The sequence below is a fragment of the Lynx canadensis genome, chromosome F1 (assembly GCF_007474595.2).
Source record: "Lynx canadensis isolate LIC74 chromosome F1, mLynCan4.pri.v2, whole genome shotgun sequence".
Lineage (NCBI taxonomy): Eukaryota > Metazoa > Chordata > Mammalia > Carnivora > Felidae > Lynx > Lynx canadensis.
The window spans coordinates 23,141,838-23,160,391 of record NC_044319.2 but is presented as its reverse complement, the minus strand read 5'-3'; the positions used below and the strand labels follow the sequence as shown (position 1 = coordinate 23,160,391).

The following is an 18,554-nucleotide window of genomic DNA, read 5'->3' as shown; positions in this document are numbered from 1 at the left end:
ATTATTGCTGGAGACTTGTTGCTGGAGGAAGTCATGGAATTTTGTTTGATGTGGCTTTCTCTAAATTTCCACTTTTCACCTCAGTAGGCCTTCCCGGGAATCCTGTAGGTCATCTCTTCACTGATTCCTTAACACTGTCTACATATTCAAAAATTTTAACTAGTATAGCAGAGGCACTGACCTTGAACTGATACAACAGGGTCCGAGAGAGGCTCTTAGCTGCACCCTGGATTTACCCTTTAATTGCTGACTGAGGGTCCTGGGAAAGAAGCCAGGTTGCCTGGGCAGATGTTTACCACCTGATACAAAATGATGACAATATTTTGAAAAAGTAGTACAATAATGTGGCTTAAGCCAACTGAATACCAGTTCTGTTTTCAACTATAACTCTTCTGAAAACTGTCTCTTCCTTTTTCTTTCCCTCAATTCAACATTAACTTTGGTGCGTATTCATTCAACAAATATTCATTGAACACCAGACGTCATTCTAAATAAACAAAAGAGACAAAAATCTCTTGTTCTGTGGCCTTACATTCTAGTGGGAAGTGACAGATAACAGAAAACTAATACACCAAGTACATCACATAGTGTATTTAAAGTGATCAGAGCTATGGAAAAAAAAGAAAAAGGAGAGGGAAGGGGAGTTCAGGACTCAGGGAGCAGGTGAAGATTTTAAATATGGTGTGAGGGTTGGGCTCATTGAGAAGGTGACTTGAAGATGATGAGAGATAAACCATGTGATGAGGAAAAAAGTATTCAGGACAGAGTGAACAGGCCATACAAAAGATTACTTTCTACAAACTCCACATTATCCAAAGATAATTTAACCTTCAACCTCTTGCCTTCAATAACTCAAAGTTATTGATTGGTAAATGATCTCTGTGGCCTTTCCTCCTTTCCATTTCTAAAACATCTTTATATTTTCTTTTTCCTTCACATTTTAGATAAATAAGTGTTCCTCTTTCCAAAGTCTTCTGCTTTCCTATATCCTCCCCCAGGAGGATCTTCCCCTACCCTCCTCACCTCATTTACCCTTCTTTCCATCATCTACAATCTCTTTTCATTCTGTCTCTTCAGATATGCAGAAGTATTTTCTGAATTAAAAACACCATTATCACGGAAATGCTTCTTCTAATTATAGGCTATTTCTTTCATTTAAAGTACCTTCAATTTCCTCACCACATATATTCTCTTTAGCCTTGATTTCTGCCTTCTGCCCCCTTCAAACAACTGAAACTCATCTCTTTTCCTAAAATCCAACTGTACCTTTACTTTACCCTGTTCACAGCACTGTCAGTTGATAACTGTCATTGTTCAGAGAAGACTGGTTTGTAAAGAAATACAACTACTTGTACTAAAATCAGTATTCCATTTGTAAAGTTTTAAAATTTTAAACTTCGAATACGCCCTGCAATTTAGCTCTGCTTATCTGCCCATTTAGTTCCCTCTATCATAGAATGTTTCATTCCCTGCCTGCCCAAATCCTGCTTATTCTCCAAGATCTAAGGTTCAAATGCTCTTTATTTGAAATGGTCTTCTTTCTGCTCTCCTGTCATTTCACTTATATTACCCAGGAAAATGCCTTTACTAATAGCTGTGCATATGTTTATCCCCTTCAGAAAACTATGAGCTCATTTGAGGACATATACTATGTGGTATTTTTGTTTCTGTGAGACAGTCTTGAGAAACCGAGAATTCCTTATTTTCTTGACTTTCTGTTTTTCAGATATTTTGGGTGGTCTTTTGTGTGGCAAAGTGTTTTTATGCAAGTATTAATGAAACATTCAGTCGCTCACTCTGCACTAGCAGTGCTAAGGGGCTTCGAGATTGAATTCTTGGCAAAAATACTACATTGATGCTAATAATTGTATTGATAAAACTGCAAGTGCTTTCCTAGCACAGAACTGCTGTGGGGCAAACTGTAACTTCTAGTGTCTGGTGGTGGCAACATTTTCCTCACTAGACCTGTTCATGGGACATGGATTTGGGCATTCTTCCTAAGGCTTAGCCTTGGGCTTACTGTTCCAAATATCCCAACCATTTTGTGAACTACCTCATACCCTTTAATAAAACTCCTTTTCTACTCAACCAAAGGTAGCTTTTGTTGCTTATAACTAAGAACTCTGACTGAAAGATATTTTCCTTAACTCCCCATAAACCAACTCAGAATCATAATATTTAAAAGACTTTAGTCATAGGGATAATACAATGAGAACACAACATTGAAAGTAAACTACCACAGGCTCCCAGATATTTGCTACTCTCAGGGTCTACAAGTCTAGTCTATCCTCCTGAGGAGAGTTTCATTGGTCTCTGCACCTAGTTTCTGACAAGGCTACATGTGCAGAACCTAGCTTTACTCATACAAGGTCCAATTATCCTTAGGCCTCGTGCCTAGAGCCCACAATATTTTGTGAAAATATTTTAATTTTAATTTCTTAAAGTGGAATTTTTTAAATGGATGTAATAAATATAATGTATATAAATTATAATAAAAATATAAGAATGAATCCAGCCTGGATTATACAACATAGTAATAAGTGTGCATGTGTGTGTGTGTAGAGAAAGAATAGTGAAATAAAAAATAGATCCATATACATACAGTCAACTGAATATTACCAAGATGCCAAGTCAATTCAATGAGATAGGGAATTTTTTTTAAGTTTATTTGTATTTATTTTGAGAGAGACATAGTAAGCAGGGGAGGGGCAGAGTCAGAGGGAGACAGAATACCAAGCAGGCTGTATGCCATCGGTGCCCGATGCGGGCGTGAACTTACCAACCGTGAGGTCATGACCTGCGCCGAGATCAAGAGTTGGACACTTAACTAACTGAGCCACCCAGGTGCCCCAAGATAGACAATATTTTTCGACAAAGGGCATTGGAACAACTGTAAAAATGTACAGAGAAAATAAACTTTAAGTACTAACTTTGACAGCACACACATAACAAAAATTGAATGAGAATATTAGCATGGCCTTTGTGCCAGGATGACATATAAATTTGTGAAACAGTCCATATCTAAGAGTTGACCTTAAGTATTTTCACCACACACAAAAACCTTATTGTATTTGTGGGGTACCAGATATGTTAACTAGCTTGCTTGTGTTAATCTATTTACAATATGTATCAAATTCTTACATTAGAGCAATCTAATTAAATAATGATCAACAACATGAGTAGAAATTTCACCCCAGAAGATATACAGATGGCAAATAAGCATATGAAAAGTAGATCAATATCATGTCATTATACAATTGCAAATTAAAATAACAATGAGATACTACTACATATCTATTAGAATGGCCAAAATCCAAAATACTAACAACATCAAATATTGGCAAGGGTATGAAACAACAGGAACTCTCATTCATTGGTAATGGGTATGCAAAATGGTACAGCCACTTTGGAAGACAGTTTGGCAGTTTCTTACAAAACTTAACATTCTCTGACCACGTGGTCTGGGAATTGCACTTTTTGGTATTTACTCAAATGAGTTGAAAAGTTATGTCCACACAAAAACCTGCACACAGTTTTTTATAGTTGTTTTATTCACAATTGCCAAAACTTGGAAACAACTAAGATGTCCTTCAGTAGGTTAATGGATAACTAAACCACAGTATATCCAGACAATGGAATATTATTCAACACTAAAAAGAAATGAACTATCAAGCCATGAAAAGACATGGAGGAACATTAAGTGCATATTACTAAGTGAAAGAAGCTAATCTGAAAAGGCTACATATGATTCCAGCTATATGACATTCTAGAAAAAGCAAAATTACAGAGACAGTAGAAAGATCAGTGGTTGGAGTGCCTGGGTGGCTCAGTCGGTTGAGTATATGACTCTTGACTTTGGCTTGGGTCCTGATCTTATGGTTCGTGGGTTTGAGCCCCACATTGGTCTCCATGCTGATTGATGGTGTGGAGCCTTCTTGGGATTCTCTTTCTCTCTAAATAAATAAATAAATAAATAAGCTTAAAAAAAAAGATTAGGGGTTGTCAGAAGATGAGGAAGAAAGTGATGAATAGGCAAAACATAGAGGAATTTAGGGTATTGAAAGTACTTTGTATGATACTACAATGGTGGACACACATCACTATACATTTGTCCAAACCCATTGTATAACACCAAGCATGAACCCTAATGTAAACTATGGACTTTGGATGATAATGACATTTCAGGGGATAATGATGTGTTTGTTGATTGTAGCAAATGTACCACTCTGGTGCAGGGTGTTGACAGTGGGGGAGGCTATGCGTATGTAGGGGCAAGAGGTAGACGGGAATTCTCTCTACTATCTACTCAATTTTGCTGTTAACCTAAAACATATCTAAAAAGATAAAATCTATTAAAAGATGTAAGCCATAAACTGAGAGAAAATATTCTTAATACATAAAGAACTTATACAGTAATATATAAAGGACTCTACAAATCAAAAATAAAAGGGTAAAAAAATTTTAAATAGGCAAAAAACGTACATTTCACAAAAGTAGCTTTGTAAGTGGCCAAAAAAGCACAGCACATGAAAAGATATTCAACATCTTTAGTCATCAGGGAAATATGAATCAAAACCACATTGAAATTCCACTTCACACACACTAAAATGGCTAAAACTAAAAGACAACATCAATTGTTGGTGAGCATGTTGTACAAGTGGAACGCTCACACTGCTGATGGAGTATAAAATGATACAGTCTCTTTGGACAACTGTTTGGGAGCTTCTTTTAAAATTATATACCCACCTAATGACCCAGCAGTTCTACTCCTAGGTGTTTATAGGAGAGAATGAAAATTGACATTCACAAAAACTTGACCAGGAATGTTAATAGCAGCTTTATTTTTAGTAGCCAAAAACTGGAAGCAAATACAAATATCCATCAACAGGATTATGGATTTTTTTAAATGGTCTGTATGTATACAAAGGAATATTTGTAATAAAATGGATTAAAGTACTAGTACAACAATATGGGTGAATCTCTAAAACATTGCACAGAGTAAGAGAATCAGACACAAAAGAATACACATCATAGAATTCCATTTATGTGACTTTAAGAGCATAATAATCCATGATGATAGAAATCAGAACACAACTGCCTATCTGGGAAGGGAGACTGACTAAAGAGGACATGAAGGAATTTTCTAGAGGTGATGGAAGTGACTTATATCTTGATTGGGGTGGTAGTTATCTGAATACATACATTTGTTAAAACATATCCAGAGGCCCCTGGGTGGCTCAGTCGGTTGAGTGTCTGACTTCAGCTCAGGTCATGATCTCATAGCTTGTTGAGTTGGAGCCCCGTGTTGGGCTCTGTGCTGACAGCTCAGAGCCTGGAGCCTGCTTCAGATTCTGTGTCTCCCCCTCTCTCTGCCCCTCCCCCGCTCGCTCACTCTCTCTCTCTCTCTCTCTCTCTCTCAAAATAAACATTTAAAAATTTTTTAAAAACTTCATATCCGATTGTACACTTATGGATTACATCTTACATCAGTGCATTTCATTGCATGTAAATTTTACCTCCATAAGAAAGGAATGTTATCATATAATTACCTTAAGCTGGGTAAGCAAAACATACCATTTACATGTTTTTAGTTTTTTTCCCCCTGATGCCTAGAAGTATCCAGAACACAATAACTGCTCAATACTTGTTTGAGGAAAGTTAAATAAAACAACCGATTGTTTTGGCAGTTTATAGACCTACAATGAGACATTCAGGTAGTTTCTTTTAAGCACGTGTTTAGTTTCCTACTGATAACTCCTTATAGAAAAAAGGACCTTTTTTGTATGGTTTTCTTAGGCTGGTAATGATCGCTCTAGCTTTGAGCAAATAAACTCTTTGGCAGGCAGTATACATGCATGCGTGCCCATGTGCATGTCTCCATAGTATAATCAGTTGTCTTGAGTTGTTCTCCTGTGAGAGAAACTGTCTAAATTGGCTACTCGTTTTTTTTTAAGTATCTGATCACATAAGTGTATTGTGAAAATAAACTGAAAACTATATCACAAGTACTGGTGAGAAATACATCATTGCTCAACTAATAATTTTCAAGGTAATTTCCCTTCAAAAACAGAGGAACAACTGCAAAGTTGTTCCATTTTGTGTGTTCTTTTGTTCCAAGACTGTTCCCAAACTAAAGCATTTATTATGAGAAATGTTTTCTCCAATAATTTTAAAGTTTAAAAAAATAAAAAAGATTACGTAACTATAGGTAGATTATTCATGTTAGGCTAAGTCTTTTTTTCCCCCCTTAGATGTACATCATTAAAATGCAATTACTTTCAATACTTAAATGTGACTTGAAAGAATAGATTTTTTAAAACTTCAGTTAAAAAAAAGCAGATGGCAGACAAAGATGTGCTACTGCATTCTAGCTATTAAAGTTTGATATTTAAATTCCAGGTGAGAATGAAGCAAATAAGAATGTGTAAATTTTAATATTTACCTATCACAACTATATTTTCCAAAAATGTTTTGCTTTAGATTAGGCAAAAGTTACTCAGAAAATCTTAGGTCTTTCTCAAATAAAAATAATTTTATTTCAAAAGCCAGGAGTTTCAATAACTTCCAGATTAAGAAATGAAGTCCCGGTTAATTTGAAAAGATGGTTGGAGAACTTTTATTTTATTATATAACTAGCATAAAAGGAAACTTCTGAACCACCACCAAGTTCTGATTCTCTACTTTCAAATTGAGGTCACATTCCTCTCCCTTGTCTGTCTTGGGCTAGCCTCTTCCAGTAAGCATACATCTGGTTTAAATTCCCACCATATGTGATAACTCAATGCATAACAGATAATAAATTTAGAAGACTATATTCCTATCGGTTTTGGCTTCTATTCTCTTAGCTTTTGCAAGTCTGATGATTTTTCCATCTTAGCTTATCTATGTTACAGTAATAAGAGAGGCCCAAAACACAGAATGTACTTTAGGACTAAAAACTTGTCTCCAAAGGCAATCAGCAGGAAACTTGAAATGATCAATCCTGTATCTTTATGAGCTTTGAAAAACTGAACCCAACATTTCATGACTTCTCATACTATATAGTCCTTTTTATCCAATTATGTTTAGTAAACGGGGGTTATTACTAAAGCATAATGGATATTCAGTATTTGGATTATTCGTATATTTATTCTTTTATTTCAGTACAAATATTTTAAAAACCTAGTACCATTATTATTAGTTAAAGCAGGGTCATCAATTATGAGAAGGCAGTTTAGAACAGTGGTTAAGGATATGGATTTGCCCACCCTATTTACCACTTGAGGTGACTTAGGCAAGCACTGAAATCCTTTAAACCTGTATTTTCTAATCCATAAAATGGTAATAATTATGGTAACTTCTTCATAAAGTTGGTGTAAAGATTAAATGACATGATGCTTCTAAAATACTTAGCACAGTACTTGACACATACAGAGTTTATGAGGTTGGCTATTAGCACAGTTGTGAACTTACCAACAACTCTTCTCATTTTCAGGATTAAAGCTAATATTACCAATACTGGAGTCCTGTGAGAGGTGCTGTTCCATAGTCTGTAATTAATAATGGGCCTCTAGGAAGAATTATTCCTATTGCCTTTCTCTTATTGGCCTCATTACATTTGGTATGTGTCTGTGTACCCTACAAGATGCTAGGTTCTTTAAGGCTAGGCTATAGGGTCTATGTCTTATGTGTCTTTGAATTACTGAGTCTGGTTAATTATAGACTCTTGCTAAGGGAATGTATAAATGAACATGCATGCAAATACACTTAAAACATTAATTTTATACTTAAGTTATTTATGTGGTTTTAAGTAATCATAGAGTAATTTCTTTTAACTCCCTTGGGTCTATAAAGCAATATAGTATTATAGCTACAAATAACAGTTAAAAATTACATATTGTATTGTTCTTTGTTTACATTTCAAAGAGGAGATCTAGTTTAGGTATTGTGTATTTGGGATATCTATTAAAATTTTATTTCAGTATTCATTCATTTATCTATTTATTTATTTTAGAGAGAGAGAGGGCACGAGCAGGGAAGAGGAAGTACAGGGAAAAAGAGAATTTAAGCAGGCTCCATGCTCAGTGCTCAGTGCAGAGCCCAGCACATCCCACGACTCTGGGATCATGATCTGAGATGAAATCAAGAGTCAAATGCTCAAATGACTGAGCCACCCAGATACCCCATTAAGACATCTATTAGACATCCAAGTAGAGGGGCTGAACAGGAAGTTGGACATAAGTTTGGAGAGGTCCTTTCCAAAAACTTATAGAAGTCCACAAGTTTGGAGAAAATTGAGAGTAGTCAACATATGAGTAGTATGAGCCACATTACTGAATAGGATCCCCCAGAGAGAGGATATAAATTAAAAGGGGGAAAAGTCCTAAGACTAAACCCTGGGACATTCCAAAACTTAGAGCGTGGGTGATGATGAGAAGCCACAACAGAGACTGAGCTGGAGAGGGTCGGAGGGTCAAAGAAATTATGAGAACCAAGAGAAAGCCAATTATCACATGTTCAGCTCTCATTGTCTGTGGCTCTTGCTCACATCCATCTTGGGAGCTTTTTGCAAATTCAGTATGCTATTTGGATCCATCTCCAGTTTTCCAAACTAACCCTTGGTTTCTCACAACCCTCATTCAATACTCTGTTCTGCATGTGTCTTCAACCAGGCCCACCTGAAACTTTAGGATCCAGAGGCAAGGTCAAAGGTGTCCTTTTGCTAGTCTCAGCTAACACCAGCCATGTTATACCTCACCCTTATTCCTCACCTCACTTGTCATCCTCTCGTCTGGTGAAGGAAAGATAGCTACCTTGGTGATTTGGCTTCAGACCCCCTGATTCAGCTTTTAGGTGGATGTGTTATACCCCCTTAAACTTATCTTGTGCCCCGCTTTCTTGGGCTTCCTCCTTGCTTGTGATTTGTATTCTTGCTCCAGCTCTAGGCATTTGGCCACTTTGGACAAACAACCTGTTTTTTTCAGCCAGTCCCTGAGTTCCTCTATCTCTGCACAACCCCACCCCCACTCTACCTCAACTGCAGTGGCTAGTGCTCTTGCTGTGACCCTTTGGGTCATCTGAGCCAATTTGGAGAAAGATCAAGTCTCTTGAATCCAGCCTAATACATTGCTCAAGCTTTTTACCATATGGTGATCTCAAAGAGTATAGAAAATAAAAATTCCCTGGAATAGATGTATATATATATATGAATGATGGAAAATTCAAATATTTCATTCTCAATCTACAATTTGTACTTGTTTCCAGCAATCACAAGCTAAATTAGTATGAATTTCTGGAGGGAGTACTAGGAGTCTAATTAGCAAACAACACCTGGTATTTCCCCTAGAGACGGTGGGATATAAATTAGTAGCAGAAGAACAGAATCCCAAGATAATTATATAGGTTCTAGAACTCTTTTAAAGAGTTGCTATTTGAGGGTTCTGTAATCATTGGTTGGGGCCTGTTTAGCCTAAATTCTTGCTAAATAGGGTTAGGAATGTTTAGGGGAATGGAAATTGAGGTCTAGTAGTAAGACATTCGAATCCCTGATTTTCAAGGCCACTACACAACTAGATCTCTAGAAACGAAGTAAAGAATTTCCAAGTTCTAGTTTTTCTATTTGTTTTGGCTAATGATGCCTGATCTAGAATAGCTTTTGTCTTTACCTCAGTCCTTCACGTAATAATTGGTACATATATGCAGAAATTTCACTCAATTTCATTAGAGAAGTTTACTTTTCATATGTAATTGCATCTTTACTGCTTTTATGATAAAACACAATGTTGTATGTATGGAACATGCAAACAATACAGAAATTAAAAAATAATTTAGAAACTGAAAGTCCTCAAAAGTCCTCCTTTCCTTGAATATAGTCCTTAAGTTTGGTGTATATTCTTTTGAATTTATATTATGAAAATGGGATATATGGTATATATTGCATATATTGCTGAGAAACTTGAATTTAAAAAAAAAATTAATGTTTATTTTTGAGAGAGAGAGACACAGTGTGAGTAGGGGAGGAGCAGAGAGAGAGGGAGACACAGAATCCGAAGCAGTCTCCAGGCTCTGAGCTGTCAGACAGAGCCCAATGTGGGACTCAAACCCATGGACTGCGAGATCATGACCCGAGCCAAAGTTGGACACTTAACCAATTGAGCCACCCAGTCTCCCCAGAAACTTGATTTTTTACTTGATAATATATTATTGATATCTTTCTACATCAGTACTTATAGCTTTGCCTCATTCTTTTTATTTTTTTATTTATTTTTATTTTTATTTATTTTTACATTTATTTTATTATTTTTTGAGAAAGAGAGAGAGATAGAGCACAAGTGGGGGAGGGGCAGAGAGAGGAGACACAATCTGAAGCGGGCTCCAGGCTCCGAGTTGTCAAAACAGACCCTGACGCGGGGCTCGAACTCACAGATGGCGAGATCATGACCTGAGCTGAAGTCGGACGCCCAACCGACTGAGCCACTCAGGCGCCCCTACCTCATTCTTTTTAATAGTTATATGATATAGTACTGTATAGAATACTAAAATTTATTTAGCCAAAAATGTGAATTATATCCAGGTTTTTACAAACACAAGCAATGTAAAAATTAACATCCATGTATATATTTCTTGGCACACTTGTGTGTGTACTTCCATAAGATATATTCCTGGAACTGGATTTCTTAGGCTGAAAGACATACACATTAAAATTTTGCCCTCTTAGGAGGTTGTGTCATTTTTCATGCACATCATTAATGTATGTGATATCTGTGTTCATAAACACAGGCCAACAATTAGTATTATGATTGTGGGAATATGGGAGGTAGAAAATATACCTGTTCAAATTTTCCTTTTCTAAATATTGTTGCAATGATTAAACACTATTTGTAAAATATACAAAAGCAAGTATTTTTAGTGACCTCTTTTTAAAAATTGTAGTTATTTTCATTACTTAAAGGCATGCCAGATGTATCTTAAGAACAAGGCATGTGTATATACATACATATATATATATATATATATATATGTTTAATGCTTATACATTACATTTTGTCAAGTACTGAGGCCCGTTTACAGATGAATAATGACTGGTGTTGAAACATGAATAATGACATTGTGCCCTCATGCTACTTTCACTCTGGTGGGTGGGTAAGGGGGACATATTTGCATACAACTAATTTAGGCAAGTGAATGGAGGAGAAAGATGCTAAATGTGGTTTGAGAACTAATCAAATTTCAAGTTCCATTTGGAATATTAGGACTAACGTATATTAAACTTTTACTCTTGGTATGAAACATTACTGTGTTTTGACAGGACTCTTCAAAATCAACATCCAAGGGGCACCTGGGTGGCTCAGCCTGTTGAACGTCTGACTCTTGATTTTGGCTCAGGTACGATCCCAGGGTTGTGGGATCCAGCCCTGTGTCAGACTCTGTGCTGAGCAGGGAGCTTGCTTGAGATTCTCCCCCCTCCCAACCCCCCACCTCTCTCCCCTGCTCATGCGCTCTCCCTCTCTAAAATAAATTTAAAACAATTGTTTTTAAATCCCACAAAATCAACATCCAAATACGGTTCTACTTGAAAGTCCACCACAACAAACTTTCCTGTTGGTCATTATTTTGTAGGGGGGAGATAGCTGCAACAATATCGCATGACATTCCTAACATGGGTTCTCCTGACCCAAGATCGTTCCTGGAGTATTCAATACCAGAGGTAGCAACCTCATTGCTTCTCTATTCTTTTCTACTAAAGAGCTCTGAATTTTCCACATTTGTTGATAGAGGTGGGTCTTTTTCTGTACCATGAATGCCACAGTGTTTACAGGTTACATTTGACATCTTCTTGTAATGCAGTTTTCATTCACTATGTGTCAAGCCCCAAGCTAAAGGCTGGGATAAGAATATGGTCAAGCCTAATTAAATAGCAAGTCAGGAAATGAATAGATTGGCAAATAGCTGAGAACTGGATCATGTGGAAGAAGCGACAGCTGTGTTGAGGTCAGGCCCACAGTCATCCTTTATATTTTAGGAAAGGGTTAAACCAGGACACTCTTGAATAATCAAATTCAAGAGTGAAGACTAGAGGCTCCAAGGATATGTAAATGTCAAGAAATCAAGGAATTGCCAATACACTAAGAACATCAATACTGTCTTAAAACAAGAACTAATTAGAACAGAGGAGTAAATGTTGGAGAGGGACACACTAGGGCAAGTTTGGTCACCCATATATCCTTAACAGGATACTATGACAAGAAGGTTCTTTTGCAGGGACGCCTGGGTGGCTCAGTAGGTTGAGCATCCGACTCTTGATTTCTGCTCAGGTCATGATCTCATGGTTCATGGGATTGAGCCCTGTGTTGGGCTCTGTGCTATAAACAGAGCCTGCTTGTGACTCGCTCTCCCTTTCTGTCTGCCTCTCCTGCACTCGTGCTTTTTCTCTCTCTCAAAAATACATCAGTTCCAAGGCATAATCTCTTCCCTTGCAGTAAACATTTTGAAAGGAAAAAACATACAAAGTTTATTTGAATGGATAAACATTTTTCATACTAGGAAACTTAAGTCAAAAATAAATAAGCTTAAAAAAAAAAAGGTTTTTTTGCAGCCACCTCTATGCCATCTTACTTCATATGTGACAGACTTCATAATTCTTAGGGGAGAACAGTCAATTCTGATCTTATAAGCATGGTCTGTGAAATGTGTTTATTTAAAAAATGATAAAACTTTTCTATAGACAGATTAAAATCCTTAGAAAATATCTCTTCCTGGATGTAACACATAAAACCTCATTATTCTGGGTGACCAGAATCGTTTTCAGATTTACCTGAATTAAAACCTACTTTAGTATCTAATTCAATGTACATTTAAATATGGCTTGCTTCTGTAGAGTATAAAATGCTAATGACTCAGCAGATGGATACTGCAGGGGTTTCCAGATCTTGATGTAGTCTAAAATAAAATAAAATTTTCTTTGTATGGGTGGGACTTGGCAGTTCTTTTAAATTCTTTACTAAAAACATTTCCAAGAAATGTGTTAGCTAAAGATGTCTTTACCGTCCACTCTCTCACCCTACAAAAAACAATTCTAGAACCACGCTTGTTTTAAGTGGAAAAAATTAAAATGTCCAGAAAGGCGGTTGGAGTAAGCTGTAATTTGACTTAAATATTTTGCACTCTTCTACTGTACATCCCCACAAAGATTTTCCAGACTTCTCTTCCAGATAAATCTCCATTTTAGTTCTGAGTTTCAATCTTAATTATCTATTCCTTGCTAGTTTCCAGGATGATTCTTGGTGTTCCTATATCAGTGCCAAGGCATAAATCTCTTCCCTTGCAGTAAACATTTTGAAAGGAAAAAAACTTATATGGTTTATTTGAATGGAATAAATATTTTTTCATACTAGAAAACTTGAACCAGTAATTATTAAATCATATTTCAATTTATATTTGAAGTTGGATATCACAATAAAATCTCCCATTTATATGCTCTATTATTCACTACAAAGAAACAGTTGGCTATTTGTGCTGCATCAGAATGAAAACTTTATTCATTCTTTTGACTTTTCAAACACATGCTAGTTCATTATTTTAATAAAATGCACTAACAGATGTTAGGCAGAATGTGGCCACATCTGGGACACATAAAATACATTCCAACTCTCCATAGGAGGGAAATAGTAATATTGTTTAGTTCTTCCCAAAAGTCTCACTAGCCCATCTCATTTAATCTGTTTAACTCCTTCAAGTTGAACAGTTAAGGGTAGCACCAATTATCTTGGTTGTCTTGAGAATATAAAAAGGAACATTGAACTAAAATGCCAAGTGAAGCATCACAAAAAGAAATACGCTATGTTGAAATACAAATAAAACTTCACTAAGGCCTGTGGCTAGAGCTATATTTTTTCAGCTGAAGAGGCTGTAAATCTTGAGTTGCTTGCTTCCTGAAGCCACCTTGAATTATAGGTCTCTTTAGGCCTTTCTACAACATCTCTACTAAAGTTGACCCTTTCAAAGAAAGCACAACACATCCAAAAGATGGCAAATAAAGATTTTGGTAGAAGATATATTTTGACAATGGTATTATATACATATACATATATATATAGTGATTAAATCCCAAGCTATTTCTATCTTCTAACCTAACTTTTAATTTTGTTTCCTTAAAGCAAGTTTTCTAAGAAAACAAAAACAAGACCTGCTGGCTTTCTGTCAATGGATCAGGTTTATATACTGTTACATTTAGCATCATCTCTAATTTCTTAAAAAGACCACACTTAGGTTTGGAATACTAGTGTTGAAAGAAAGCTCTGGAGATGTTTTTTTTTATATGCTGCTTACCCATTAGAAAGAAGAAAAATGCTGGAGCTGTCTATGCAGCATTGAGTGGGAAGGCACATGTGGCATAAAGGAAAATATCCTTGAACTTGAATTCAGATGACCTGGCTTTGAGCCTCTGCTCTTCCACTTATGAGCTCAATGTTTGGGAAAGCTAGTTAACTACAGAAGTCACATTTTCCTTGTCTGTAAAGTAGGAATAATACCTTGGAGGACTGATCTGAAGATTCAGTGAAATAATTAATATAAATGTGTTATATAAACTGTGACACAAACATAGCCTATTATTAACAGGCTATTGGTGTCCTGAAATCTTTCATTTCAGAAGAGCAGATAACAATTTGATATTTGGAGAACAGCTAGAAAAGATACCCATGTGGTGTATATAGAATAGGCAAGCATAAATTTCCATTTAAAACACACTGCCTAAATAGAGAAAGACTCTGGAAGGACTAACTGCAATCTTAATAGAAATTTCTGCTCTTAAGTGATAAAAGTGAGGCAAACCAAGCTCATTTGGTACTGTGCTATTTCATATACACACTGGGATCAAAGATTCCCAGTCTTTCATTCTCTTAACACCTATTTATTGAGCATCTGATATATGTGCTAAGCATTGCACTAATCTCTACATAGACACTGATAGACAAGATTTCTGCTATCAAGGAACTTATGACCTAGTCACATTAATATCCTTATTCCAGAAACTTGGAAAAGTTTTGGCACACAGTACATGCTCCATAAAAGGTGGCTGGGCTGAACTAATCTAATTTTGTAGAATTACCATAGCAGAAAGCTAGTAGAGCCATGAATTTTGTGATCAGACATGATTTTTTGTGATCTATTCACCATGTGGTTTACAGGGTCTTAAGTTTAGAGGGAAAATAATCTTTCATTTTAAGTAAACTCTACTCCCAACATGGGGCTCAAACTGACAGCCCCAATATCAAGAGTTGCATGTGTACTGACTGAGCTAACCAGATGCCCCAAAAAGAATCTTTTTAACTAGAGTGCATTCAGTCATCTACCTATAGTATGATATTTGTATTATGTAGTGTTACTTTAATGTTTTCTATTCAAAATATGATTATCATTTCCAACTAGTTCATTTAACATGGGAGCAGAGTATTAGTAGAAAAATTTTTTAAGGGTAATATCCCTTATGTCAGGTCAAAAAATTAGCAAAAGGAATGCAGGTTGGATATGTCAAATCACTATAGATAGGCTGACACTGATTTAATAAACAATTAAAACAAAGGGGAAGTAAATGGAAAGTCCATTTATTTACATGATAGCCAATTCTTAACAAGTACAGAGAGTTTACTTTTGAAAGCACAACTTCCAGTGTTATGGAATAAAAGTTCTTGGAGTTTTTCATAATATACAGGAGCTCACTGGTGGGGTCAGGGTGGGTGACATTAGTATTATTCACCAAAATCCCTACTTCTCCTCACTTGGTTCAATGACTCAGTCTCTTTGCAGATGGGGGAGGCTATGTAACTAGTTTTGGCCAGTGAAATGAGATCAGTAATTTGCTTTTTTCCCAATCTAAGGCTGTGATTCTTTAGTTACCTCCTCTGCCACAGAGACTCAGTTGCTGTGATCTTGGTGATATAGCTACAAGATGGTGGACCCTCTGCAATCTGGGTCCTGGAGTGACTCAAACAGAGTAAGTCTGAGCCATATGAAGCATGAAGCATGAAGAAAGCAATAAAATTTTTGTTGTGTTAAGGCATGGAGATTTTGCAATTTTGTTACTATTCCATAACATACTCTTTCCTGATTAATGTAGTCAGGAAAGGACCATAGTACTCTCAATGCCAAGTTTTTGAGTAAGAGATAAAAGAGATAATATGAGTTCCATTAATTTGTCAGTAGTGTCTTTCATATTAAGGATGCTAGCCTGAGGTCTAGCTTTTTAATCACATTTAATCCAGATATCCCATAAGTTTCCCATTTTCCCACTAATTCTCCTGTGAATCTTTTTTAAGTACTATATTTAACTTTTATCCATAAAGTTCCTGTGCTTTCTACAAATGATCACTTTTTGCAACATCAATTGAATTTCTTAATCTAACCACACATCATTATCTTCACAGGCATAACTGGAGCAAAAGGTTCTGAATTATGAACATCCTTAATTGAACTACACATTCAGTTGTCATGAATAAAGAAGGGGGATGGTTCTGCAACTGCACTATCTCTAGAAAGCAGACCCTTAAAGGAAAGGAAAATCAGAAGCAGTCCCTGATTATAGTTCTTTCTTAAGACACGGTTATGTCCCGATGATCCAGCAGAAGTTGAAAATATCTTAAGTTAAAAATCCATGTAATACACCTAACCTACTGAACATCATAGCTTAGCTTAGCCTACCTTAGACATGCTCAGAACACTTACATTAGCTACAGTTGGGCAAAGTCATCTAACACAAAGCATATGTTATAATAAAGTGTTGAATATCTCATGTAATTGAATATTGTACTGAAAGTGAAAAATAGAATGGTTGTGTATGGGTACAAAGCGATTGTTAAAGTATCAGCTGTTTACCCCCTGATCAAGTGGCTGACTGGAAGTCGTGGCTCACTGTTGCTGCCCAGCATCACAAAAGTATCCTACCACATATAGCTAGCCCAGGAAAAGATCAAAATTCAAAATCTGAATTATGGTTTCTGCTGAATAGTAACACTTGCAATCATTTTTAAGTTGAAAAGTCATATATGGAACTGTAAGTTGGAGGACCGTCTGTATTTTGATTTTTTGACCTTGAGGGGCTTTGTAGAGTTTGAGAATTGTCATTTTTTTCCCCTTTTAAGTGGGCTCCACACTCAACATGGGGCTTGAACTCACAACTCCAAGATCAAGAGTTGCATGCTCTACTAACTGAACCAGCCAGGCTCCAAAGAATGGTCATTTCCTATTTAAAGCTACAGATAATAGGTGAAAGTTTTCAAGTCACTGAAAAAGAGTAATGAGTTGCTCTTGTTTTGCTCGTTTACTTTAATGGATTTGCTAGGATACATAATGTGTTGTCTTTACTATTTTAGCACCTGTCCTTTTTCTACCCGTTCCAAACTGCCACAGTCCTACTCAAATCCTAGTTCCTTAGGAAATTAAGTCCAGAGAAGTTATGCAATTGACTTATGTCGTGTAGTTAGAGACACATTGGAGGCTATAAACTTAGTTTCCCCAATTCCCAGTGTGGTCCGTTTCTTTATGCCACAAATGCCTTCATATTTACTATCTGTCTGATATTGCTGGTTATCTTCAAGAGAACATGACATCTCACCAATGATACACCTTGAGGTCAGGGAACTCTCACTTGTTACTTCTTCAGCTTATAGATTATTCGCATTTTATATAATTTTTTTGGTAGACTAATTGGTTGTGTTTCAGGAAATAATTACATCTATTTAATCCATTCTTATATGTTCAAGTTCAGAAGAGAATACTGGAAGGGGCCAAGGAGGTAGGAATAAAATAGCAGCAAGGTCTAATAGAGCTGATGAAAACAATCAGAATGCTTACAGACGTCCAACAATATAATTCTAGAATAGAAGGTCATTTTCCCTGGAATAATGAGATTTTGTAGGTTCACTCGGCCAGGATGGTTTGTGTTTGTTAAACGGGGAGACAGGATGCCAAAGTTCAGGTGAAGTTCTAGAGTTGAATGCCTAATGAGGATTTCTACCGGGTGGAGGGATGGGTGTAAAAACAGGAGGCAGTCACACAGGGCAGAACTCTGAGCTCCAACCCCCGCAGCCGGCCAAGGAGGTGTAATGGGTGGGCCGAGGCAGGGGCACTAGAGCTCAAGGAGGCAGAACGACGAGGACTAAGCGGCGCCGTCGACATCCGGGCGTTGCCCGGGGGCTGCGTCGACCCCGCGGAGGGCGCCGGGGGGGCGGGGCCGGCCGGCTCTGGGAGGGGCGGCTCGCGTCCTCCAGGCCAGCACGCGGCGGCTCCCCCTCCCCTCGCACCGCGGGCCTCCCCGCGCCGTGCACGCCCCCGTCCCGCGCCTCCGCCCCCTTGCTCGCTCGCTCCTTCCCGCCCTCCCCGCAGCGCCGGCCGCGCCGGCTTCCCCTCAGTCTCTCATGAATATTGAGCGGCCCCTGTTGTATTTCCCGAGCTCCATTGCGGAAGCCGAGGCTCGCCATATTGTGCGGCGGCGCCGGCGGCCGCGGCGGCTTGTACCTGAGTCTCGGTCTGGCCGCGGCCAGCGGCGTCCCGGGCTGGAGCAGGAGCCGGTGAGTGGG

The 18,554-nt window shown here is 37.4% G+C and overlaps 1 protein-coding gene across 2 annotated transcripts in view; it reads left to right on the top strand.

The window, feature by feature from the left end:
• RNF2 (ring finger protein 2) overlaps window positions 1-18,554 on the top strand; it is a 95,011-nt gene that overhangs the window by 28,968 nt on the left and 47,489 nt on the right. The window contains exon 1 of one of the 2 annotated variants that reach the window (XM_030302415.1): window positions 18,402-18,545. The exons of the other annotated variant lie outside the window; for it this stretch is intronic. The gene's annotated coding sequence lies outside the window, so the exon portion shown is untranslated. Of the gene's footprint in view, window positions 1-18,401; window positions 18,546-18,554 lie in introns of those variants that run through there. 2 annotated transcript variants of the gene reach the window in all.